This window comes from Schistocerca americana, chromosome 4 (assembly GCF_021461395.2).
Source record: "Schistocerca americana isolate TAMUIC-IGC-003095 chromosome 4, iqSchAmer2.1, whole genome shotgun sequence".
Lineage (NCBI taxonomy): Eukaryota > Metazoa > Arthropoda > Insecta > Orthoptera > Acrididae > Schistocerca > Schistocerca americana.
Window position 1 is genome coordinate 383,114,325 of NC_060122.1, and position 27,179 is coordinate 383,141,503.

Consider the following 27,179-nt stretch of genomic DNA (forward strand, 5'->3'; position numbering starts at 1 on the left):
CACTATCTGATCAAAGGTGTCTAGACACCTATTGGTGAACATTAATGTGGGGGGCGACTGCTCTTGGCTTTGACGACGGCTTGAACTGTGCTGAAGACACTTCCAATGAAGTGTCTGAATGTCTGTGGAGAAATGGCAGCCATTCCTTCTCAAGAGCCGAAACCAGAGAAGATAGTAGTGTTGGATGCTGGGGTCTGGAGCGAGGTTAACACTTTAACTCATCTCAAAGATGTTCCACTGGGTTCAGGTCAGCACTCTGGGCGGACCAGTCCATTTCAGGAATCTTAACACTAGAATGAGATTTTCACTCCGCAGCGGAGTGTGTGCTGATATGAAACTTCCTGGCAGATTAAAACTGTGTCTCAGACCGAGACTCGAACTCGGGACCTTTGCCTTTCTCGGGCAAGTGTTCTACCAGCTGAGCTACCCAAGCACGACTCACGACCCGTCCTCACAGCTTCAATTCTGCCAGTACCTCGTCTCCTACGTTCCAAACTTCGCAGAGGCTCTTCTGCGAACCTTGCAGAACTGGCACTCCTGGAAGAAAGGATATTGTGGAGACATGGTTTAGCCACAGCCTCGGGGATGTTTCCAGAATCAGATTTTCACTCTTCAGCGGCGTGTGCGCTGATATGAAACTTCTGGCAGATTAAAACTGTGTGCCGGACCGAGACCCGAATTCGGGACCTTTGTCTTTCGCGTGCACTTTCCCACGAAAGGCAAGGGTCCCGAGTTGGAGGCTCGTTCCGGCAAACAGTTTTAATCTGCCTGGATGTCTTTGTGATACACACTGAGGTGACCATGTCATGAGATTCCTCCTAATACCGTGTCGGACTTCCTTTGCCCAGAGTAGTGCAGCAACTTAGCATGGCACGGACCCAACAACTCGTTAGAAATCCTCCGCAGAAATACTTAGCCATGCTGACTCTGTAGCCGTTCATAACTGCGTAAGTGTTGCCGGAGAGGGGTTTTGTGCGCGAACTGACTCTCGATTATCCCCCACAAATGTTGGATGCGATACACGTCGGGTGATCTGGGTGCCCAGATCATTTTCACTAACTGTCTAGAAGGTTCTTCAAAATAATCACAAACAACTGTCGCCTTCTGACATGATGCCTTGTCATCCATAAAAATTTCATTGTGATTTGGATACATAAGGCTCATGAATGACTGCAAATGGCCTCCATGTAGTCGAACACAGCCATTTCCAGTCAATGATCGGTTCAGTCTGACGAGAGGACCCAGTGAATCCCACGTAAACACAGCCCACACCATTACGGAGATACTATCAGACTGCACAGTGCCTTGTTGACAACGAAGGTCCATGGCTTCGTGCGGTCTGCGCCACACTCGATCCTACCATCAGCTTTTACCAACTGAAATAGGGACTCAGCTGACCAGGCCACAGTTTTCGAATCGTGTAGGCTGCAACCGATAAGGTCACGAACCCAGGGGAGGCGCTGCAGGCGATGTCGTGCTGTTAGCAATGGCACCCACTCTGTTGCCTGCTGCCATAGCCCATTATCGCCAAATTTCGCCGCACTGTCACAACGGATACATCCGTCCTTCGTTCCACACTGATATCTGCGGTTATTTCACGCAGAGTTGCTTGTCTGTTAGCACTGGCAACATTACCAAAACGTCGCAGCTCTCGGTCGTTAAGTGAAGTGCGTCTGCCACTTGTTTATCTGTGGTGAGAGGTAATGCCTGACGTTTTGTATTCTCGGTATACGGTTGTCACCGTACATTTCAGAATATTGAATTCCCTAACTATTTCCAAAATGGAATGTCCCATGCTTCTAGCTCCAACTACCACTCCACACTCAAAGTCGTGTGGCCCCAATCACGTCGGAAAGCAATTCACACAAATCATCAGCTCTGCCAATACACTGCCCTTTTATACTTTGAATGCATGATACTACCGCCATCTGTATATGTGGATATCGGTGTCCAATAACTTTTGTCACCTTAATGTATATAATGGGGTAGCTTAACTGTTCATTCGACCAGTGACTCAGTGTAGTGATTGTCACCAAACACTGCATAGGGCTCTAAAATACGAGGGTTGCCCAGAAAGTAAGTTCCGATCGGACGCGAAATGGAAACCACTGGGAAAATCCAGTAAAGCTATGCGCAGATGTGTTGGGCAGTGTCTCTAGTACGCCTGTCGATCGTGTCGCGTCGCTCTTTCCAGTTTTGAGTGAACAGTGAGCACGCAAAGATGCATAGGGAATAGTGTCTCCCGCCAAGTACGAGGGCCTGGTTAGAGATTTCGCCTGTGTCTATGCAGCCCACATAACACAACTGTCGAGCAGCTTCTTCTTCATACCAATTCTCAGCCGCACACTGCAGGGGTAATGAAGACGCTCCTGCAGTGTTTCTGGTGAGACGTGTATGATCACCCACAATACAGTCCGTAATTGGCTTCCCCTGAGTCTCATCACTGCTCACAAGAACCGCTGGCTATGAAGACAAAATTTTTCCACAGACAACCAGCTGCAGACCAGTGCAGATAACTGGCCGAAAGCACAGGCAGCTGCTTTCTATGACGAGGATATTGGAAAGTTGATACAACACTACGACAAATCTCGAAGTTGGAGTGGTTACTATGAAGCGAAGTATGTGGAAGGTGTATCTAACTGTTGTAAATAAAACATTTTCTGTTTTCACTGTGGTTTCCACTTCGCGACCGATCGGAACTTACTTTCTGGACAACCCTCGTATGTATATATTCTTATGTATTTCTCGTTTTCTTTGCGTACCATAATGGGACCGCAACTTAACCACGAAAAACACCGCCATAACGTACCACCATCCTCCTTGCTTCACTATTGACACTACACATTGTGATAGCTAACGTCATAGTATTAGCTAAACCCAAACCAAGCCATCTGATTGCCACAGGGGATGGCATGATTCATCACTCCAAATCGCACCTGTCCAGTGATCCTTTGTCCAGTGTCGTCACTCTTTACACCACCTCAGGTGTCACTTAGAAATTTATGTAGGTTATGAGGAACTGTTCGAACATTGTACACCATCCTTTTTAACTGCCTACGTAATCGTTATTCTAGCTGAACTGTTCGTAACAGGTTTGGACTAACGAATGATTCCTTCCGCTGATTTCATGTGATTTTTTACAACCACTGCTCGGAATGCTCGTCGGCCAACGTTCGTCAGTACATGAGGTCTGTCGGTCTTGGTCTACATTTGGTCCCGCCTCTTATTACACTGACGTGTCCATCTAATGACCAAATGGGCTTTACATATAAGTCTCCGGATACTTACGATGTACTGGTGATACTGAACAGTAATTCGCAAGTAGGGAATGACGTCCAAGATCGAAGCATTCATGGAAGCTGAAGTTTTATTCGAATATCTAAGCATTATTTTGTTACTTTAATTCAATAATAGGTTCCAACAAAGGATATATTAAACTAATAGTGACGTCTCAATCCACTGGGCTTAATGAACTGCATATAGCTAATTATCAAAAGATGGTAATTAACAAATAAAAGAATAATTATAAAAGACGTGAGCGATTAGGTAGCTCACGCGGGACAATGAAACTACTGGAGCTTCACATTAACACTAACAACCCTATAACGAGGTATTTTGCGACTTCACACTGTAATGGAAGCGGGCATTGTGCCATTTCTATTCAGCCTTAAGATCTAGTATATTGCAATTTCTTTACTGTTGACACAAAGTTATGAATATCTTTTGTTAATTACGATTATTTAGTCACAGATTACTGATGTACGACCAAAAGTATACGAATATAACTTTTGACACATAATATATCTATAATAATTAATCTGCACAAAATGCTTTTGTCCAACTCCGTTCATTACTTTTTATGTACGTTTCAAACTTCAAAGAGAGCGTTTCCAATAAATTTGGAAGTCACTAGAGTCACACTTCTTTGTATCCCGTATTTAAACATTTGTATTAATCGACAATTGGTTCACCATTATCATTTTCCCATAATTTTCTAAGTTATTCTTTTCGTGTAGTTTCAGAACTGTTAAAACTAATTATTGTTAGTAAAATAACATTATTAAAATTTGATTGATTTCGTTATTTTCACGCAAAAAATTTGGCCTGTTCCTAGCCAAAGTCAAATCAGCAAATATTACTGGAAACTGCATGCGTATTAAAATTGTTGGAATAAGAATTCCTAACTTTATGTTCATATACACCACAGTAAAAAAAATAGTAATTACTGTGAGATATTTAATGAAAAAATAAAAAAAAATTCAGTCACTCTAATGTGTGGTATTGCATACTTTGAAACTCACTCCATGTGCAAATCCAAAGCTGTTGGTTTATAGTTTCAGTACGATAAAAAGTATATGTGCTGCATTCAATTTTTTGTGGAATGTTATATTGCCGAACTTGGCAATAGTGTGTAATTACGTGTCAGTGTGGACGAATTTACACTCAGTATTAAAAACAAATCGTAAATCGATAGTTTATTTATCAATAGCGTTGAAAAATATGAACCTGAACATTTTTAACGGTGGTACTCCTAGACAACAAAATTATCAGTAGGTTTCTTTGAAAAATTTTATTCGGTTGATCTGTATAATTATTCAGCCTTCTTACAATCACGAGTAAGTTTATTATAGTTTTATGCGAAGGGGTAATTTTTCTGCTAGTTTGTTAAATAGCAAGAGGCTGGGATTCCAGCGCAGTGTTATCCATATGAAAGCAACACATCAGAACGTTGTTCGATGAATTTCTGAGGTATTAGTTCGCAATCTATTTGCATCTGAGTCTCAAGTCCATTGAAAATGACTTGAGGAACATAATAATGAAACTGTTGTCATTTGATCAGAAATCGTAATAAGCTCATTGTGGAAGGGTGGCAGTGCAAACGTTGATCACTGTCTGCAAAAATTATGCGTTTCATGTTGAGTCCTTTACGCTGACATATCAGTTTTACTGACTGACTTAAAAGATGCATAACAACACACTGAAAAATGAGGTTAAATTTTAGCGCCTACCTTTGTGAAGTCACACAGCTACCGGAATCTCTTTATCGTTAGTGATATGTTCATTGATGGAAGACAAATCAGTAAGCATACTCGAGACAGTACAACACACTTATTCCTCAATACAAAGAATATCCGTACGTGGATAATTACTGAGTGAATAAAGGATCTTTGTTCCTTCTGTTTTAGATTATACTGACAGTTCTGTCAGATGGATAGCCAAGTTTCGATGTTCGTTATCTTTTACAAATCTTTGTATTCACTGGATCAAAATGAAAGTTATATTCATCTTATTCAAGATGAGCCTCAAAATCATTATTGTTCGTGAAAAACACGTTTAGTTGGGAACGTAAACTGCTGAAAGAAGTGTTTTGCAACCTGCATACAATGGCTGGATCGACAGCAATGGCAACAGTGCTGTAACGTCAAACCGGTGAGCCGGCGAGCTGCCATCTCTGTTAGCATAACGAAGGCCTGTGAGACAAGTTTGAGCAGCGCACAGAGACAGCACTCTATCAGTATTCTGCAGTGTATAGACCGTTGAACGTCGCAGCGATAGTGCAACCGGCCTAACTTCATGTTTACAAAGATAGACTAACATTCTTGGTTCAAAACTGAAGTATCAAGAGTTTTGAGTACGCGAGAATATTTCCAGGGACTGTGCGAAGCATGTGGTGACGTAGCGTTTCCATACAGCACAATCGCACGATGGGTTAAGGCGTTCAGATTAGGCAGAGATGCTGTGAAGGATCACCCACGTAGTGGACGTCCCCACGTGAAGGACAATACAGTCAACTACTTGCTTCCTTCTTGGACGTTGATCGCAGCTGGACTGCGTGTCAGTTAACAACAGAAGTCGGAGTATGCCACAAAATTGTGCTCCACATTCAGGGGTACCACAAAATTACAGCAAGTTGGATCCCCGTGAAATGTCCGAGATACAAAATAGCACCACTAAGCCGGGACCAAAGGAACGCAACGACTTCCTTCGACGCATCGTCATTGTCGACGAAACATAGATGCGTTCGCATGAACCAAACTTGAAACGCCAGTCCAATGAATGGAGGCATCCCGACTCTCCTAGTCCACAGAAAGTGCGTGCTGCACCAAGTACTGTGGTGATGTTCGTTGTGGAGTATGACACTAATGGGTTAATACTATACCACCAAGGGTGATGGTAGACGCTGCGTACTACTGCACGTTCCTGCAACACCATCTTCGTCCAGCACTCAGGCGACAGCGACGACACTTCATTTAACAGCACCCTGTCATTCTGAATGACAATGCACGACGCCACACCGCTGCTGCTGTCCAGGACTTCTTGCACCACTGGCAACGAGAGAGTCTGGAACATCAACCGTACTCACTCGACATGAGTCTCTGCGGTTACGATCTCTTTGCCAAAGTGAAAGATCTAATGCGAGAAATCCGGTACAACGCTAGGGATGACATTATCCATGCCATAGGGCAGTCAATACGGGATGTCAACAGAAATAGACGTGTAGATGGTATAGACGCCGTCTGGACATTTGGCTAAAGGTAATAAATAACAGGGGCGATTATATTGTAGATGGGTTATTATAAGTAGCTCTATCACTAAAGTCATTTCAGAGAACAATAACAGTTCTCATTAGTTTTATCCAAACATTGTATCTACGAACGTGAGTTGAGATTCCAGAGGAACATGGAGTGAAAGAACACTCCGCGATAAACTAACAAAATAAATTTACTGTGAAATAAAAAGAAATAATAAACAGATCCAAAACAATCCACTCTAAAGTGTAAATCTGTGCAAATCTGCGAAATCAATATTTGTTTTGGGGTAACATTCAATACCATGTTGCTGCATCTCGTGGATTATACTGTAACATGCTTGGATTGTCCTTGTAATGGTGTCCACAAGACGGTCGAGTCGTTGCTGCTCAAGTCTTAAACACTCTTCAACGGAGGCCGTCAAGTTATCCGTTGTAATACACTGAGACGTGAATTTGTACACTATCTAATCAGAACTAATGAGGAATGCAGAATTGATCACTAAGTGCCACGAGAGCCGGACCCATCAGTATGGCAGAAGGTAGGGTTATTTTGTTGTCAGTGCATAAGTACCAACAGAATGTAGAGATCACTGACATTGAACATGGGCTCGTCACTGGATGTCACCAGAGTAACAAATGCATCAGGGACGTTCCATCACCTCTATAGCTGCCCAAGTCGACTGTTGGTGGTGTTATTGTGAAGTGGAAACGCGGAGGAACACAGCCAAGCCAAGAGCAGGCATACCTCACGTACTGACGGACAACGAGCGTCAAGCACTGCGGACGATGCTTGTAAGAAATCGCAGTAACGTGAAAGAAACCAGTTATATGCTTCAATTTGCTACCAGAAATCCAACTAGCACAATGGATGAGCGTAGCGAGTCAAAAAGAGTGAGATGAAATGGTCGAGCAGCTTCTCATAAAACACACTTTTAGTCATTGCTAAGCGTAGTAGTAACAACGAATAGAAACAGCGACGCCAGTGGATGACTGGCAATGAGTGATTTGGAGTAATGATTCACGCTACTCCATGCGGAAATCCGATTTAGAGACTTGGGTTTCGCGAATGCCTGGTGAATGTTAATCTGCCACTATTGCATAGGCCAACAGCGAAGTACGAGGAAATTCTGTTACAGGCTGTTTTTCATAATTAGGAAGTGGTCCCTATACAGCGTTCAAGAATATGCTAAATGCGGAAGGATATGGACATTTTACAGCGTTGTGTACTGCGTACGATACAGAAACAGTTCGAAGACAATTATTGTTTGCATCAGCTGACAGTGCACTCTGTAATGAAGTAGCATTCCTGAAATGGAATAACCTGCTCAGAGTCCCGGCCTGAACCAAACCTTTGCAATGAGTTACAACGTCGACTTCCTTCCAGACCCCTGCGTGCAACTTCATTACCTTCTCTGGCTTTGATTCTTGAGGACGAATGGGCTGTCATTCCTCTGTAAACATTTAGACACCTCACAGAAAGTGCCCCCAATTAAAGCCGTCATAAAGGCGAAAAGTGAACACTAGCCATATAAATGTCCATCAGTAGATGTTCTAATACTTCGTCAGATAGTGTATATTCCATAATTTGTAGCCATTGGTCATCAGACTGTGTCGTTGACTACTGACAGATCTTCAGTGTTTTGTGTTTCACTTCAGCAGCTGAATTTCCCAATGAGCTACCTGCGAAGTACACCAGCCCTACCCTTACTACTTTAAAATTACTAAGCTTGAAATGACTCTTCAAGACATGCTGACAAACTGAACAGTTTACCCAATTGGAGACGCTACCTGCTATACTCAACTATACTGGGAAAGCAGGTTTAGTTTTACCTCCATAACGGATGAAAGTGGTTATTTCCTGTGGACGAAAGAGTACTGAAAAAGAGTTTTTGGAAAAAAGTAGGTATGCAAACAAAAATAAAAAAGAACTAAAAGTGAAGAATTGACAGGTAAGGCTAGACAACAAGTATATGAAACTTAAAATCGACTGTCTAGCCTTTGCAGATGGTCTATTCAATATGTCCAAATGTGTGTGAAATCTTATGGGACTTAACTGCTAAGGTCATCAGTCCCTAAGCTTACACACTATTTAACCTAAATTATCCTAAGGACAAACAAACACACAAATGCCCGAGGGAAGACTCGAACCTCCGCCGGGACCAGCAGCACAGTCCATGACTGCAGTGCCCAAGACCGCTCGGCTAATCCCGCTCGGCAAATGGTCTATTGACACAAAAAGTATAAATAAGTGTTTAAATAGCTTGGTGAACAGAGAGAGCCTAATCTATGATAGGAAAACCTTCGCATCATGCATTAATAAGATGGATATGGGCTACCAACTAACTGAAAATAAATCTACAAAAAGAGATCGATATCAGTAAACGCCGAAAGTTTAACACTACTACATTGTTATTGAACATGAGGCTCTATGTACAGAAGACACTTAAGATGTACAAAAACTGTATACTGGAGGAATATGACACCAAAGAATGAAGGATTTCGAGAAAAATCCTGGGACCCGCTAAAGAAACAGCGACTGCAGAAGGTGTCACAACCACAAACGAAATACGAGGTACATTCAAGTTCTAAGGCCTCCGATTTTTTTTCTAATTAACTACTCACCCGAAATCGATGAAACTGGCGTTACTTCTCGACGTAATCGCCCTGCAGACGTACACATTTTTCACAACGCTGACGCCATGATTCCGTGGCAGCGGCGAAGGCTTCTTTAGGAGTCTGTTTTGACCACTGGAAAATCGCTGAGGCAATAGCAGCACGGCTCGTGAATGTGCGGCCACGGAGAGTGTCTTTCATTGTTGGAAAAAGCCAAAAGTCACTAGGAGCCAGGTCAGGTGAGTAGGGAGCATGAGGAATCACTTCAAAGTTGTTATCTGATGTGTTGGCAAATGTGCCAACACCTTGTAGATAGAGGAGGCCGAAATGCACGCTCTCTAACGCAGACGGGCGTGAATTCTGGAACAGGATAAGTAATGAATTCTAATAAGAAAAGTATGCAGCTCCTCGAATACTTATCTTTTAATTCCTTCATGTGAGTACAGCATTCTGGATGAGACATTTCATACGATAACTATCAAACTATGTAAGGCTAATGGCGCCTTGCTAGGTCGTAGCCATGGACTTAGCTGAAGGCTATTCTGTCTCTCGGAAAATGAGAGGAAGGCTTCGTCCGTATTGTCGCTAGCAATGTCGTCGTACAACTCGGGCGAGTGCTCGTCCATATCTCGAGACCTGCCTTGTGGTGGCGCTTGGTCTGCGATCACACAGTGGCGACACGCGGGTCCGACATGTACTAAATGGACCGCGGCCGATTTAAGCTACCACCTAGCAAGCGTGGTGTCTGGCGGTGACACCACATTATCACGAAGAAACTGTTGCGTAACGTTAGCACGATGTGCGGGTGCGTTGTCTTGGTGAAACAGCACACGCGCAGTCCTTCCCAGAGGTTTTTGTTGCAGTGCAGGAAGGAATTTGTTCTTCAAAACATTTTCGTAGGATGCACCTGTTACCGTAGTGCCCTTTGGAACGCAATGGGTAAGGATTACGCCCTCGCTATCCCAGAACATGGACACCATCATTTTTTTTTTTTTTTTTTTGGTGGCGTTTAATCTGTGTGCATCCATTGAGCTGACTGGCGCTTTGTTTCTGGAATGAAAAATGGCATCCACGTCTCATCCATTGTCACAACCGACGAAAAGAAAGTCCCATTCATGCTGTCGTTGCGCGTCAACATTGCTTGGCTACATGCCACACGGGCAGCCGTGTGGTCGTCCGTCAGCATTCGTGGCACCCACCTGGATGACACTTTTCGCATTTTCAGGTCGTCATGCAGGATTGTGTGCACAGAACCCACAGAAATGCCAACTCTGGAGGCGATCTGTTCAACAGTCATTCGGCGATCACCCAAAACAATTCTCTCCACTTTCTCGATCATGTCGTCAGACCGGCTTGTGCGAGCCCGAGGTTGTTTTGGTTTGTTGTCACACAATGTTCTGCCTTCATTAAACTGTCGCACCCACGAACGCACTTTCGACACATCCATAACTCCATCACCACATGTCTCCTTCAACTGTCTATGAATTTCAGTTCGTTTCCCACCACGCAAATTCAGAAAACGAATGATTGCACGCTGTTCAAGTAAGGAAAACGTCGCCATTTTAAGTATTTAAAACAGTTCTCATTCTCGCCGCTGGCGGTAAAATTCCATCTGCCATACGGTACTGCCATCTCTGGGACGTATTGACAATGAACGCGGCCTCATTTTAAAACAATGCGCATGTTTCTATCTCTTTCCAGTCCGGAGAAAAAAAATCGGAGGCCTTAGAACTTGAATGCACCTCGTAGGCACGTGGAGAAGGTGCAGGAAAGAGGGACTATTTTTCATGGCCATGTGACACGAATGAGGCCAGAAAGGATACCCAAAAAGATATTAACCTAATTTCAAAATGAGAAACCAGCGGGACATTGTTCATAGGAGGTGAAAAAGATCAATAAGGACTGTAAATTTCTCCTAAATACATTCCGCTTAAGGAAAAACTACGAACACATTAAGGTTTCCAGGAAGAGCCGATGATGAAGATAGGGAAGGCGTGGACACAAGAGAGAAAGAACAACATCTAAAACGAATGTTGGAGCATTGGGCGGCAGTCAAAGCTCGGAAAAAGAGGCAAGTGATTGAAGTCGTCCGTAGCTGAACGAAACTAAGAAATGAGAAAAAACGAACTACAAGAGGCGTTCAAAAAGTAATGCAACACTTTTTTTCTGAAAGCAGGTTGGGTTTATCCTGGATTCCAATACACCGGGACTAACAAACCCTATTTTTGAACGTAGTCTCCGTTGAATGCAATGGTCTTACTCTACCTTACTGGAAGGGCGTGAACGTCCACATGGTACCCAAGTACTGCATCAATAACATCCATGTCATCCAAGTACTGCTTCCCGGAGAGTGCATCATTCATTGGGCCAAACAGATGAAGTCAAAAAACGTGAGATCCGGACTGTGGGGTGAATGAGGAAGAACAGCACAATAACATTTTTATGAGGTCCTCTCTGGTGGGCAGACATGTGTGAGAACTTGCGTTATCATGTAGAAGTTCGTTCGCATTTTTGCGGCGACGAACACGCTGAAGTCATTTCTCTAATTTTCTGAGGATAACGCAACACACTTCAGAGTTTATCGTTGCACCATGAGGGAGGACACGAATCAGCCCCCACATAGTCCCACAAGACAATCGACATACCTTTGAACTTGTTCTTCGGAGGAGATGTGACGCCACTCCATGGATTGAACTTGTTCTTCGGAGGAGAGGTGATGTGACGCCACTCCATGGATTGACATTTTGCTTTCAGTTGGAAGTGCTGAACCCATATTTCATTGACTGTGACGATGTTCGACAAAAAGGTGTCACTATCACTGTCGCAATGCGCAAGCAATTCCGCATAGCTGGTCGTTCCTTGCTCTTTACAGTCTTCTGCAAGGTGGCGAGAATCTCAGCAGGCACCCAATTGGTGGAACAGTGTGGCAGCACTACCAGCAGACACGTACAGTTATGCAGCGAGGTGTCCGATTGTGATCCGTCGATCACCTCGAATGAGAGTGTCCGCACGTTCCAATACTGCAGGGCTCAGAGCTGTGTGCGGCCGGCGGCACGCGGGAGATCGGACAAGTTTGCGAGACCTTGTCGCGTTAATGACAGATGCCTCACCCAACGTCTCTCCGTGCTTCTGTTCACTGCCAGGTCCCTGTAGACATTCTGCCAGCTCCCACGAATATCTGCGATACTCTGGTTTACTTCCGTCAAAAGAAACTCAGTGGCAGCCCTCTGTTTAAGACACACCTCCGTTACAGATGCCATTTTGATGGGTAAGTATAGCGCTACCATCTATTGGAATTTCGTGAAACTACACAGACTGAAGCTGGAGTATTCCACGATGTCCCACAAGATATTCCGCATTTTTCAACCTAAATTGGACGAGAAAAAAATGTGTTGCGTTACTTATTGAAGCCCCTCATATGTAAATCTTGAGGATGGCGGAAGAACTTTTTTGAGTAGTTCAGACCTAATCGTACGGTGATCACAATTCTCCGGCGGCTGTGGAGCACGGATGGCAGGCGCCAATAGCTGCCGGGCGGCCGGCTGTGTTGTAACCGCGCTCAGTCGGCGTGAGCAGCTGTCGCCTGTCTGTGGGAGGCGGCCGCAACCAAGGTCATGGTCGAGACCCCGGCCGCGGACTCACTTGGCAACATTACGAAGCCTAACGAGTCCAGCACTCCCATCACACTTCTAGTCAAACTTTCTTGATTAGGAAGTCCGTCTTCGCCAGTTTTCACTATGTGAAACGGCGATGTTCTTGTCGATATTGTCGCTGTAACCGAGGTGGCGAAGCTGTGTGTCGCTCGGCTCTTAGCCGTTCGCATCTTCTTGGTGGATAATAGTTTCATCAGACTTTGACTGGCAATTGGTTGACAAGTGCTGATGTAACATTTTGACCATTGTGTCAAACGTCTTGTTTGAAAACAGACACGTCGTCGGTGCGTCTCATGTGATACTGTTGATGATGGTGTGTTTGATGATGGCAACCTTAAGTCTAGATACACGTTCTCTGCTACACGGTCTTTAAAAATTTGTGCCATATTTTTCTGGAGATAGTACAGATCGAAAATAAAAATCAGTCGTATAAATACACTGGTGTGCAAAACTTAAGGACGAAAGTGACTCATGCATGATATGTTAGTGCCGTGTAACGCAGCTTGGTGAAACTTGGACCCTACATAGAAAGAACTTCTATAATGTAGTTCAGAAGGTATTTTAGAGATATGCCCAATGGGACGAACAAAAATGACACTTCTGTAGAAAGACAATAATTACACTGAAATCACCACGATTCATGATGGTCTCCTGGACATAACAAAAGCCGGGACACGGTTCTTAATAGAGTTCCTGATCACCAGGGTCGGCGATGCATGCTCTGCAACGTGTTCCATTGCTCGCTACAAGGTTTGTAAGGAGTTCTTGTGGTACGGTGTTCCATTCCTCAACTAGCGCGGTTGACAACTGCAGTGTGGTCCTTAGTGCACGTGAAAGTGCCGTCATGCGTCTCACTAACGCGTTCCACATGTGATCAATGGGATTAAGGTCGGAGAACGGGCAGGCCAGCTCCTATCGCCGAATATCCTCCCGCTCCAGGATCTCCTCCTCCCTCGCTGCTTGATGTGGTCGCACGTTGTCATCCACAAAAATGAAGTCAGGGCCGAATGCACCCCTGAAAAGACGCACATGGGGAAGGTGTACAGAGTCACAATAACGTTAAGCCGATTAGTGCACCGTGTTCAAAAATTTGGAGATCGGTACGTCTATGCAACATTATGCTTCCTCATGTCATAACACCCGAACCACCAAAACGATCATTTTCGATAAGATTAGACGTATCCTCGTATAACGAGAGGTGGGAAAGCGTAATGCATCCATGGTCAGCCTGCTCGTTTGTGTGTGTGTGTGTGTGTGTGTGTGTGTGTTTGTGGGTGTATTTGTACATTTGGCAACTGAAGGAAGCTCCATACGTTTCCAAAGATATCATGTGACACTCTTTGAAGGGCAGCGATTATCTATAATATCAGAGAAGCAAACATTTGAAACTAAAAGGAATGGAAAGTAGCACCAATAAAATAAATTACCAGATCGTTATTGATATTCACAGTCAATTTCTCTTATGTCTCTTGCTCCAAATATTGTACCGCTAGTCTACCTCTTACTAAACAGGTATTTTATTTTTTAGTTCGCACTGCTATCTTCTGGCCTGTAACCCCTACACAAATATCTCACACACCACTAACATACGCGTAATCAGTGACCTTGGGATGTAGTGCATGAATCATTAGAAGCACGTGAATTACAAGAAATACACTACTCTGCAGTATGAATTCAGAAACACGTTACACTAAATTGAAAAGGAATATAACAGCCATTGAATGCGATTTTATTTATACTCTTTCTCTACAGTACAATACAATGTATTCCCACTAAAGAGTTACGAATCATGTATGGAGCGGCAATGTATTTCATCCGAAAACCTTGACTGTTTCAAAGTGCGGAGAGAACGACTGGTTTTTCGTTCACACATTCTTGCTACTTTTTTCTTCACTGCAAAAATGAAACAACCTGAGTGAAAAATGCAGTGTAGTCCAAAAGTAGACCACATATGGTAAAATCGGAAAAGGTAAGCAATTACTTAAAAGAACCTCTATTATTCTCCTGATATCAGAATTATTTGTCTGTCGAATGCATTCGTGATCCACAGACACAACAGCTGTGCGGCATACCGACAATGCATCAGTCACATTTGTTGTTTTTTCGTGAGTGGCCTATAGTACGTTGATTAAGCTCACAACATAATTCCATGAATTAACCATTCGGGGCGTCTAGTTCAGGTCAGAATCCGTGGGCTCCTTTAAGCGGGTCATATAGAGGACTCTCCCTCATGAGTGTCGAATATAAAACAAAACTTAGTTTCAAGTCTTTGACGACGCTTCAGAGATACAATAAACGTTTGTCGTTGGTCTGTAGATGGTGGACCAATAGTAAACATTCCACTAGAGAACCGACACCTAGCCCCAGCTGCATAACAAAATCCTACGATGTCTGCGAGGCGATGGACCCCAGAGACTACGGCAGACCCAGGTGGTGCAGAAAACTGTGCAGTGCAGTCTTAGATCAGTTGGTCCTTCTGTCTGACCTCCGACAGTCTGTACATCACAGACAGCAATCCAGCAAGCGAACCTCTTATGGGGGAATCAGCAAAATTTACACTGGTCAGTGAATGAATGAAGGAACGTGCTGTTCATACATTAATTCCGCTTTTTGGAAGCTATGGATTCAGATAAACCTCTTATAGACAAGATCGGATTTTGTCAGATAATTCATTTACACTCTTCAGTATACAACTGCTAAACGGCGAGAGGTTCGTCATAATTTGTGTGATAATGATTTTTTCTTGTACAATCCCGTGGAACAATGATCTAAATGTGTAAGTAGGCTGTTTAGGTTCTTATATTGGTAACGCCACGTAGCGCTCTGTATGAAAATCACTGGCTGTGCTGTGTGCAGTCTGTGGCTAGTTTGCATTGTTGTCTGCCATTGTAGTGTTGGGCAGCTGGATGTTAACAGCGCGTAGCATTGCGCAGTTGGAGGTGAGCCGCCAGCAGTGGTGGATGTGGGGAGCGAGATGGCGGAGTTTTGAAATTTGTAAGATTGGATGTCATGAACTGCTATGTATATTATGATTTTTCAACACTATTAAGGTAAATATATTGTTTGTGCTCTATTAAAATCTTTCATTTGCTATCTATGCCTATCAGTAGTTAGTGCCATCCGTAGTTTGAATCTTTTATTTAGCTGGCAGTAGTGGCGCTCGCTGTATTGCAGTAGTTCGAGTAACGAAGATTTTTGTGAGGTAAGTGATTTGTGAAAGGTATAGATTAATGTTGGTCAGGGCCATTCTTTTGCAGGGATTTTTGAAAGTCAGATTGCGTTGCGCTAAAAATATTGTGTGTCAGTATAAGCACAGTCATGTATAATTTTTCTAAGGGGACGTTTCAAATGATCACAGAGTAATAGATCATTACATGTAATGCACACAAAAAATCAGGCAGTTTATATACGTGGAAACTGAGCATCTGCCGGCCTCAACGTGGAGACTTCCTTGTTTACCGAGGTTTGTACCATGAGCGACACACGACGTCTATACACTAGTTTCCAGTGAGGAACATGAACCTCTTTCTGCGGAGTCCACAACCGTCACTGCTTTTCACGTTGCTTTAGAACAGATAATGTGGCAAATACGAGCACAGTGTCCACGTACTGGATGACAGTTATTGAACTACATGAAATAAAATCGTCATATCGTCTGAACGGTTTGCGTTAGGACGCCCAAACTGCAAGGTTGACCGCGGGACATGATGGGAATTAGTGGGCGCATGCGAACGCGCCTTGTTGTTGAAGCCCACTCTCATTTGGAAGGGTTCGTCAATAAGCAAAACTGGCGCAACTGGGGAACTGAGAATCCTCATATCACGATCGAGAGGTCTCTTCATATTCAACGGGTGACTGTGTGCTGTACAGTGTCCAGTTACGGAATAATCGGTCCGATATTCCTTGATGGGACGGTGACTACCCGAATGGTACGTGAAGGTTTTGGAAGATGATTTCATCCACATTATCCAAAACGACCCTGATTTCGGCAAGATATTCTTCATGCAAGACAGAGCAGGAGAGTGTCTAATGTTCTGTAGGAGCATTTGGGGACTGTATTCTGGCTCTGGGATACCCAGAGGCCACTGGCATGGGCCTCAATTGGCCACCATATTCTCCGGAACTGAACACATGAGACTCCTTTTTTTGGGGACATATTAAAGATAAGGTGTGCAGCAATAACTTCAAAACCATTGCTGAGCCATTAAGAAGGTCACCGATAACATCGATATTCCGACGCTTCAGCGGGTCATGCACCTCACCACCTATTCGTCTGCACCTCATCAGAGCCAATGATGGCAGGCATATCGAAGATGTCATAACCAAAATCCGAATATATGTAGTGAAGTTTACATGCTGAATAAAGTGTGTGCACACCTTGGCTTGTAACTAATTTACGTTTTCTTTCATATAGTTCAATAATTGTCACCCTGCATGTAAACTGTCTGATTCTGTTTGTCTGCAATACATTTGACGACCTGTCACAAAAATTATGACAATGTATCCAGCCGTTTAGCAGTTGTACACCAATCAGTATAAATGAATGATTTGAGAAAACTTACCAAATAGTTGCAGGTATAAACGTTTATTAACAACCCTTGACCATGGTTTCAACATGTTCTTCAGAAGTATATGGACACGTAAAATCACATATTGACTTACTTGACTTAATTCTTTGCCCCTATTGGGGCACAGGAGATACACAAGAACTCACCATCTATCTCCGTCTTTAGTCATTTCCCTCATTTACGGCCAGGTCTTGCCAACTCTTCTTGGTTCTCCTTGCGTTGTCTTCTTCCATGTAACTCAAGGCTTGCCTCTCATCCTTGTCCATTGAGGTTCCTATTCCAATGTATTCTTCTCGATTGCATCACCTGGCTTTCTTAACGTGTACCCCAGCCATCTCCACTTTCTCTCACGTATTTGTTCTTCTATAGACATCCTGTTTGTTTTTCTCCAGAGATCCTCATTACTTATTTTTTCTGGTCATCAGATATTCATTAAGCGCCGGAGAGACCTATTTATGCAGCTCTATCACTGTTACGTTATATTTTTATCTACTTTCCAACTTTCACTGCCGTACAGAAGGAGTGCCTTCACATTTGTGTTCAGAATACGAATTTTGATTTTGCTTGTGATGTTTATGCTTCTCCATATTGGATACAGTCAGATGAAGACGGTATTTGTCTTCTTCATGCAGTTCTTGACACCTTCTCTGGCTCCACCATCTTCTGTCATCAAAAAAATACGGGCACGCCAAAAACATACGTTTTTCGTATTGGTGCGTTATGCTGCCACCTACTGCCGGGTTCTCCATATCAGCGACTTCAGTAGTCATTATACATTGTGAGAGAGCAGAATGGGACGCACTATGGAAGTCACGGACTTCGAACGTCGTCAGGTGATTGGGTGTCACTTGTGTTACGCGTCTCTAGGCGAGATTTCCACACTCCTAAACATCCCTAGGTCAACTGTTTCCGATGTGATAGTGAAGTGAAAACGTGAAGGGACACATACAGCACAAAAGCGTACAGGCCGACCTCGTCTGTTGACTGACAGACCGCCGACAGTTGAAGAGGGTCGTAATGTGTAATATGCAGACATCTATCTAGACCATCACACAGGAATTCCAAACTGCATCAGGATCCACTGCAAGTATTATGACGGGCGGGAAGTGAGAAAGCTTGGATTTCATTGCTCATACGCCACCCCATCATGCCGCTAAAGGCCAAACGACGCCTCGGTTGGTGTAGGGAGCGTAAACATTGGACGATTGAACAGTGGAAAAACGTTGTGTGGTGTGATGAATCATGGTACACAATGTGGCGATCCGATGACGGGGTGTGGTTATGGTGAACGTCATCTGCCAGCGTGTGTAGTTCCAACAGTAAAATTCGGAGGCGGTGGTGTTATGGTATGATGTGGTCGTGTTTTTCATGGAGGGGGCTTGCATCCCTTGTTGTTTTGCGTGGCACTATCGCAGCACAGGCCTACACTGATGTTTTAAGCACCTTCTTGCTTCCCACTGTTGAAGACCAATTCGGGGATGGCGATTGCATCTTTCAACACGATCGAGCATCTGTTCATAATGCACGACCTGAGGCGGAGTGGTTACACGACAATAACATCCCTGTGATGGACTGGCCTGCACAGAGTCCTGACCTGTATCCTTTAAAACACCTTTGGGATGTCTTGGAACGCCGACTTCGTGCCAGGCCTCACAGACCGACATCTATACCTCTACTCAGTGCAGCACTTCGTGAAGAACGGGCCGTCATTCCCCAAGAAACCTTCCAGCACCTGATTGAACGTATGCCTGCGAGAGTGGAAGTTGTCATCAAGGGTGAGGGTGAGCCAACACCATACTGAATTCCAGCATTACCGATGGAGGGCGCCACGAACTTTCGTTTTCAGCCAGGTATCCGGATACTTTTGATCACATAGTGTAATTGACATGATCCCGTTTTCTCTAAAATGTGTCGTCACAAATATGTGATTTTAAGTGTTATCGAAAATTTTACAGTTGCTGAAACCGAGGTCCAAGTAAATCAGCTCCAATTTGTCAGCTGATTTTTCAAATCACTCGTTCACATTCACCGTTGCTGAACAGCAGTTATTTTCAGAATTTCACTTTTCAGTGTATTTGGATTTGATCTGAAGACGGCTTATATATAAGCCGAAACGAGTAATCAAATAAAAAAAATTGTGATCTTGACTGTAAAGGATTTTCCTTAATCAGTAGGACAGATCGGGTGTCTCCATTCTGACTAAGTCAAACAACATGAATCCCGCTTTTGTTTACACAGTTCCATATTCATATAGTTGGAAACTGGCAATCAGTACAATTAAAGAAATGTCGTGCAAGGAAAGAAAGCTGAGGCAAAAGTAGGATGCCACCACGTAGGGTGACAGTACAGGGCTACGCTTCTTTACTGGTGATTGGAAGTACAGACTTTTATATTTCAATTTACTGGCTTTCGGTTCGTGTCTGTTCAGCCATCTCAACAACGGAAGGACAATACGGCAGTGTATTCGAGACTATTTCCTTGTGATTGCAACTAGACGAACATAAGAATATCACAACACCTAGTGCTCGAGCGGGGTAAATCTCTAGCCCGGCCGGGAATCGAACCCAGGCCCCTAAAGTTAGCAATCTGCCACGCTCCCAGAGCCACTGTGACGGACACAGGTACAGACATGAGATACTGAAATAACACTTCCATTGATCCTATGCGTATCTGGATCTGTATTCCTCTTGATGGACGATAATATTCGGCCATATGGAATTTTTACTGTTGCTGCATTCCTTATAGTTGAAGACAGCCACCACATGGTCACATGTTCGGATACGAATCCTTTACAGCATTTCTGGAAGATATTTGGGAACCCAGCAGCCTAGGCCAAGGACTTCTTCAGACCTCCACATTCTCAGAAATTGTATCAGCTAATAACAGCGCTCTTGAATTTCCTCACAAAGATTGTGTCGATCACTGCCAAATACATGAAAGAAGAAGGGTTCAAATGGTTCAAATGGCTCTAAGCACTATGGGACTTTACATCTGAGGTCGTCGGTCCCCTAGACTTAGAACTATTTAAACCTAACTAACCTAAGGACATCACCCGCATCCATGCGAGAGGCAGGATTCGAACCTGCGACCGTAGCAGCAGAGCGGTTCCGGACAGAAGCACCTAGAACCGCTTGGTCACAAAGGCCGGCTAAAGTAGAAGGAAACATTAGGGTTTATCTTCCCGTCGACGATGACATCATTCGTGACGGATCACAAGTTTGGATGGGATAAAAAGAAGAAAAGAAATCTTTCATGTCCTTTCAAAGGAACTAATTTGGCATTTGCCTCAAGCGATTTAGGCAAATCACGGAAAACTAAAGTCTGAATTATCGGTCTAAACTGTCGTCCTCCAGAATGCGAGTTCAGTGTGCTAACCACTGCGCCAGCTCGTTCGGTCCACGCAACTGTGGCAGCTGCAAGATTCTTATTCTGTAGTAAATATTTCTTTGTTAGAAATACGTCCCGAAAACGTCAGATTCCACGTTCCTTTGTTGTTACGAAGATTTTCTGATTTCGGTTGCTTATTTCACGTCGTTCCTCGACTACAGATTTTATTGTTACACGCACACATAGGCACTGTACCGATATGTCTTGTGCTTAACCTTCTTCTGTAGTTCTTCCAACGGATACTTTAGGAAGTATGCCATTTTCTCTCAGCCGGCCGCAGTGACCGAGCGGTTCTAGGCGCTACAGTCTGGAACCGCGCTACCACTACGGTCGCAGGTTCGAATCCTGCTTCACGCATGGATGTGTGTGATGTCCTTAGGTTAGATATGTTTAAGTAGTTCTAAGTTCTAGGGGACTGATGACCTCAGCTGTTAAGTCCCATAGTGCTCAGAGCCATTTGAACTATTTTTGAACATTCTATTCAGTACAAAATAACAACAACAATTACGTATATTTTTATGTTTATGCATGTAAGCTATGCTTTCATCAAAAGTAATTGCTTTGCTTACATAAAAGCGCAGAAGTTACGCGATTAAATGATTTTTATTACTCTTCTTCTTCTTCTGTAGTGGTCAATCCAAGGATTGGTTTGCAACACCTACAAATGGCAGCTTGTCTCCATTCTGTGCGTCTTTCAGCTTTTCTCTTCATTTATTTATAGGTATTACATCCCACATCTTTCACGATTTGATCCATGTACCTCAGTCGTGGTCTTCCTCTTGGTCTTTTTCCCTCGACATATCCCTCTATGATTGTGTTCAGGAGTCCTTTATGTCTTAATAGATGGCCTGTAAATTGCACTCTTCTTTTAACAATGAAACTCCAGAAGCTTCTCTTCTCACCTGCTCTTTCCAGAACCACTTCGTTTGTGACCTTGTCGATCCATTTTATTTTGAGCATGCGTCTATAGCACCACATTTCAAAAGAATTTAGCTTCTGCTCTTCCTCTGTCCCGAGAGTCCATGTTTCACAACCATAGCATGCCACACTCCACACATATGATTTCAAAAATCTTTTCCTGATTTCAAGGCTGATGCTCTTAGATGTTAATATGTTTTTCTTCTTGTTATACGCAGCCTTTGCTTGAGCTATTCTACTTCTCACTTCTGCCTTGCTCCTTCCATCCCTGGTAATATTACTGCCCAGATAAGTAAATTTATCAACTTGTTCAAGCAGTTCATTGCCTACATGAACCTGGACTTTCACTTGATGTTCTTTGTCGCATGCCATTACTTTTGTTTTTGCTTTATTAATTCTCATATTATATTCTTCACCCATAATTTTATCCATTCTATTCAGTAGGACTTAAGATCTTCTTCACTTTCAGCCAGGACAGCTATATCATCGGCATATCTTATCATATCTATTCGTTGGACATGAATTACTACACCTTTCTGTGAATTTTCCCTCACTTTTTTCAGCGCCTCTTCAATGCATACGTTAAAGATAACAGGGGATAGTGCGCAATCTTGTCGGACACCTTTCCGTATCTGCACCTCTTCTTGTTTTGTCCGTCCACGGATAACTGCTGTCTCGTTTTTGTACAGATTCCATATCATTTTTCTATCTTTATGGTCTATTCCTACTTTTTTGAGTACCTCAAACATCTTATCCCATTTAACATTATCAAAGGCTTTCTCTACATCTACGAAAGCTATGTATGTTTTCAGGTTCTTATCTAGTCGTTTCTGTATTATTAGTTTTAGAGCAAATATCGCTTCTCTGGTTCCTCTATCTTTCCGGAATCCAAACTGGTCTTCGGAGAGTGTAGCTTCGACTTTTTGTTCTATGCGTTTTAGGATAATTGAGGTTAATATTTTAGAGGCGTGAGTAAATAGGCTGAGCGTCCTATAATTTTCACATCTTGTAGCATTTGCCTTCTTTGGAATGGGCATCATAATGTTTTTCTCAAAGTCTGTAGGAATTTTACCCTGCTCGTACATGTTGAAAACAAGATTATACAACTCCTGATTCAGTTTTGCTCCTCCAGATTTCAGAATTTCGGCTGGGATATTGTCTATACCAGGCGATTTGTTGTTTTTCAATTTTTTCAGAGCTAGTTCAAACTCTTCCTTTAATATAGGTTCACCTATGTTGTGTGCATCTACTTCTGTTTATTCTTCCATGATGTTTTCAGACAGGTCTGGTCCGCTGTACAGTTTTCCTATATATTGTTTCCATCTTCTTGCAACTTCATCATCGTCATCCAACATATTGCCATTTTCATCCATCACAGCCCTACACTTGTTTCTTCTGTCTCCAAAGCAATGTCTCACACATTTATAGGCCTTGTCGATATTTCCCTTGCTTATGTTGTCCTCAACTGAAATACAGAGATCATCAAGGTATTTTTCTCTTGCTTGTTTTGCCTCTCTGTTGATTCTGTTTTCAGACTCTTGTATTTCTCTTGGTCTTCCTTCTTCACAGAATTTTTTAATTTTCTTCTTTCTTCCATCATATTTAGTAGGTCATTAGTAATCCATTCCTTCCTTTTCTCTGTCCTTTCTTTTCCTATTACTTCTTCTGCTGCTTCTAAAATACCAGTTTTTATTTTTTCCCAGCTGCTTTGGATGTCATTGCAGCCCTGTGTATTTGTTTTCTTGTCTGTTTCTAGTTGATAGTGCTTCAGTGTATTTTCGTTTTTCAGGTTTGTCAAATCCCATTTACATGTACTTCTTTTTTTAATGTTCTTGAATTTTAGTTCAGTCGTCATCATAACGAGTATGTGGTCACTTTCCACATCACAGCCTGGATATGATCTGCTGTCCTTAACTTGGTTTTTAAATCTTTGCTTCACTAATATGAAGTCAATTTGATATCTGTTAATGTCACCAGGCATTTTCCAAGTATATCTTCTTCTTGGATGATGATTAAAGAAAGGAATTTGTAATGCAAAGTTTATTTCTTTGGTAGAATTCTACAAGTTTATCCCCTCTTTCATTTCTTAATCCTAATCCAAAATTCCCTGCCACATCCTCTTCTTTACCTTCCCCAACAACGGCATTCATATCTCCCATGATGACAAGGTTTTCAGCTCCTTTAATTCTGCCAAATACTTCTTCAAGGTGGTCATACATCATGTCGATTTCATCATCCTCGTGCCTCGTAGTTGGCATGTATACTTGGATTATGATTGTGTCTCTTGGTTTAGTTTCCAATCGGACATAAATTATCCTCTCACTATGTTGAACAAAATCTTTTACTCTTAACCCCATCTCTTTATTGAGGATAATTCCCACTCCTGCAATCCCGGGATTGTCTTGTGCTGTTCCAGTGTGTATGATTCTGTAATCCCCTGACCAAAAGTCGCCAGCGTTTGGCCATCTCATTTCTGAGACTCCCAGTACATCAATATCCATTCGTTTCATTTCCATTTTCAATTTTTCCAGTTTACCACATTTAACGAGTGAGTTGACGTTCCATGTTGCTATCCTTCTTACATTAATGCTTTTGGATTTTGGTATCTCTTTAGTTGTCCCCGCCCGGAGATCTGAATGGGGGACTATTTTAGCTCCGGAGAATTTAACCAAAGAGCTTTCCATCATAAGCTGTTGATACTTGGGATACCCGCCCGGGTCTTTAATGGAGTGGTTTCCCGTTGCCTTCTCCATTGTATGCCGTTGGCCACCTTGTGGCTCCTCCACCTTTAGGAGCAGTTTCCCACCCCAAGGGCAAGAGAGTGCCCTTCCTTCTAGCCGTTCATCCGCCCTCCTAGAAGGCCGTTGGCAATTGATAGAAGGTAATCTCCTTATCCCGGGAGATATTCGGCTCAGTAGAAGTATAGGTTGGAAATGGAAGACCCCTAGCCCTCGAAGCCTAATAGCGTCAGGGTCGGAAAAGAACAAGAGTTGGCCGAGGATGGCCAAATAGGAAAGATAAAAGTGAGGAGCCTGGTATAAGTAAGTGGAAGCAATGCCAGGACTCAGCTCGGGACCCCGTGGTCGCCAGCCACGTACTCACTAGGTGTGAGTCCCTGGAGAATTATATTACTCATAAAATGCAATTTGTAATCTGTAAGGAAATAAAATACACAGTGGTCAAACACTGAATGATTTGCGATTCTAAGTACGGGCAAAGCAAACAACGAAACAAAGAACAATCGTCGTCTCCCAGTTTCTCTCTCACACAGTCCTTTACGTTTCTTTCCCTACCAATGCTGCTGATACTACCGGTAATCCCACCATTTACTACGTCATTTATGTAGTGTCCCAAAACTACCGATCTGTAGTCCTGGTAGAGCGCATCTGTAGGTGGAGCTATTGTGAAGAAATAAACAATTATGAAGTACCTTTCGCTATATTAGGTCCCTTCAAGTTACCATATTTCATAATAACACACAACTACTGCATAAGATATTATTTTTGTGTACCACGGTTAACATGAACTTCTTATTTAGTAACCACGCCGACTAGAATCTGAGTTGCAATGTGAGATGATAAAGCAGTTTAGCTATTCTTTTTTTCTCTACGAATTGCAACAGTTCCATGGTACAAGGTCACCAGGAGCCTGCAGAGCTGTATGGATTAACCGCGCTTGGTTTATTGTTGTTAGCTGCTTCAAATGATCGTTCCTGTCATATCTCTGAACACTCTCTAGTCCTCCTAAGACACCCTGTACTAAGAACGGTCGCTAAAAGCGGGTAGACAAAAGAAAATTTCGAAGAAAGCATTTTTTTACAGTCTCAAAAGGAATTACTGTAGTGGACCACTTTATCTATCTGGAACACACGAAAGTCAAGCTTTTCTTGCAGAAGTTCGAAGGTGACACATGCAGCCACAACAACATGCTATCGAGAACATCCTAATCAGCGTGAAAACAAAAGTTGTAAATTATATTGATCACAGATTACTAAATAAATGCGAATTACCAACATAGAGATGCTGGAAGGTATGTAAGTAGAAGCTTGATTTCGAAGTTCGAATGGTTCAAATGGCTCTGAGCACTATAGGACTTAACATCTGAGGTCATCAGTCCCCTAGAACTTAGAACTACTTTAACCTAACTAACCTAAGGACATCACACACATCCATGCCCGAGGGAGGATTCCAACCTGCTACCGTACCGGTCGCGTGGTTCCAGACTGTAGCGCCTAGAGCCGCTCGGCCACAATGGCCGGCTGATTTAGAAGTAATTATATCGAACGACATTCTTCTACACTAACAGACATCTCAGAAACTAACTGTAAATTGCAACACAACGAAGAACTTGCAACAAAATGTTTAAAGTTCCCCCACGAATGGCTTGTATTGACACACATTGAGTAACTACGCAATAACACAATATTAAATTACTATTATCAATGTTTGTTGAAGCTGTCACGAGGTATGATAAGGCTGTCTACACTTCGTGGCATCGAATCAAATAGGCCTACACCGGATCCGGCTGGAAATTACCGGAAACGTATCCCATTGACACACAAATTTTAGTTCTATTGAATAACATGTGAAGGTCATGAAATGACTGACAAAATCGAACACATGAGGCATATTCTGATGTTAATGAGAAACGCAGTATATCGTCCACCGTGAAAGCCTTGGACATTAGGTCTACACATGCATGGGACCCATTAGAATACAGCTTCAAGTATATGCTTAAGCACGGCTACACTTTTCAGATGTAAAAGTTCCATAATCGTTATGACACCATCTGTAGTCTGCGTTGGTTTCTTTGATTTAACGGGAGGTGTATTTACGCATGAACCTAAAGAATATGCAGAACGGTAGTAAGCCTAGACGAACTTCAGTGGCTCTATCAAATATCGTACCAAAAGTCGAGATGGGGTTGTGCTGTTCTAAAGCGCAAAAAAAAAAAAAAAAAAAAAAAAAAAAAGATTCAAATGGGTCTGAGCACTATGGGACTTAACATCCGTGGTCATCAGTCCCCTAGAACTTAGAACTACTTAAACCTAACTAACCTAAGGACATCACACACATCCATGCCCAAGGCACGATTCGAACTTGCGACCGTTGCGGTCATGCTGTTCCAGACTGAAGCGAGTAGAACCGCACGGCCACACCGGCCGGCCTCTAAACCGCAGGTGTGTAAACAAACACCCCATACTAATGTTGCATTTCCTGTCCTAAAACTCACAGGACGTTTCATCTTGTTCAGTGATCTTAGTCATACGATTGCCCGTGATACATTGTATTTTGTCCAAGTTGTTTGCGGGCTTTGCTTTCGTCTATTGTAAGGCTGCCATGGCAGAAGACTGTAGACGAATGCATGAGAGCTTGCAGAGGTTAGACAAATGGTGTAAGGAGTGGAAATTGACGCTGAACGTAAGTAAATATAACGCATTGAACATACATAGGTGATGATATCCATTACTGTTCGATTACACTATTGTTGATCACCCGAACTAGAAGA

The 27,179-nt window shown here is 43.0% G+C and overlaps 1 protein-coding gene across 2 annotated transcripts in view; it reads right to left on the reverse strand.

The window, feature by feature from the left end:
- Positions 1 to 27,179, reverse strand: part of LOC124612734 (uncharacterized transporter slc-17.2-like) — a 507,667-nt gene that overhangs the window by 309,334 nt on the left and 171,154 nt on the right. The gene's annotated exons all lie outside the window — the stretch shown is intronic.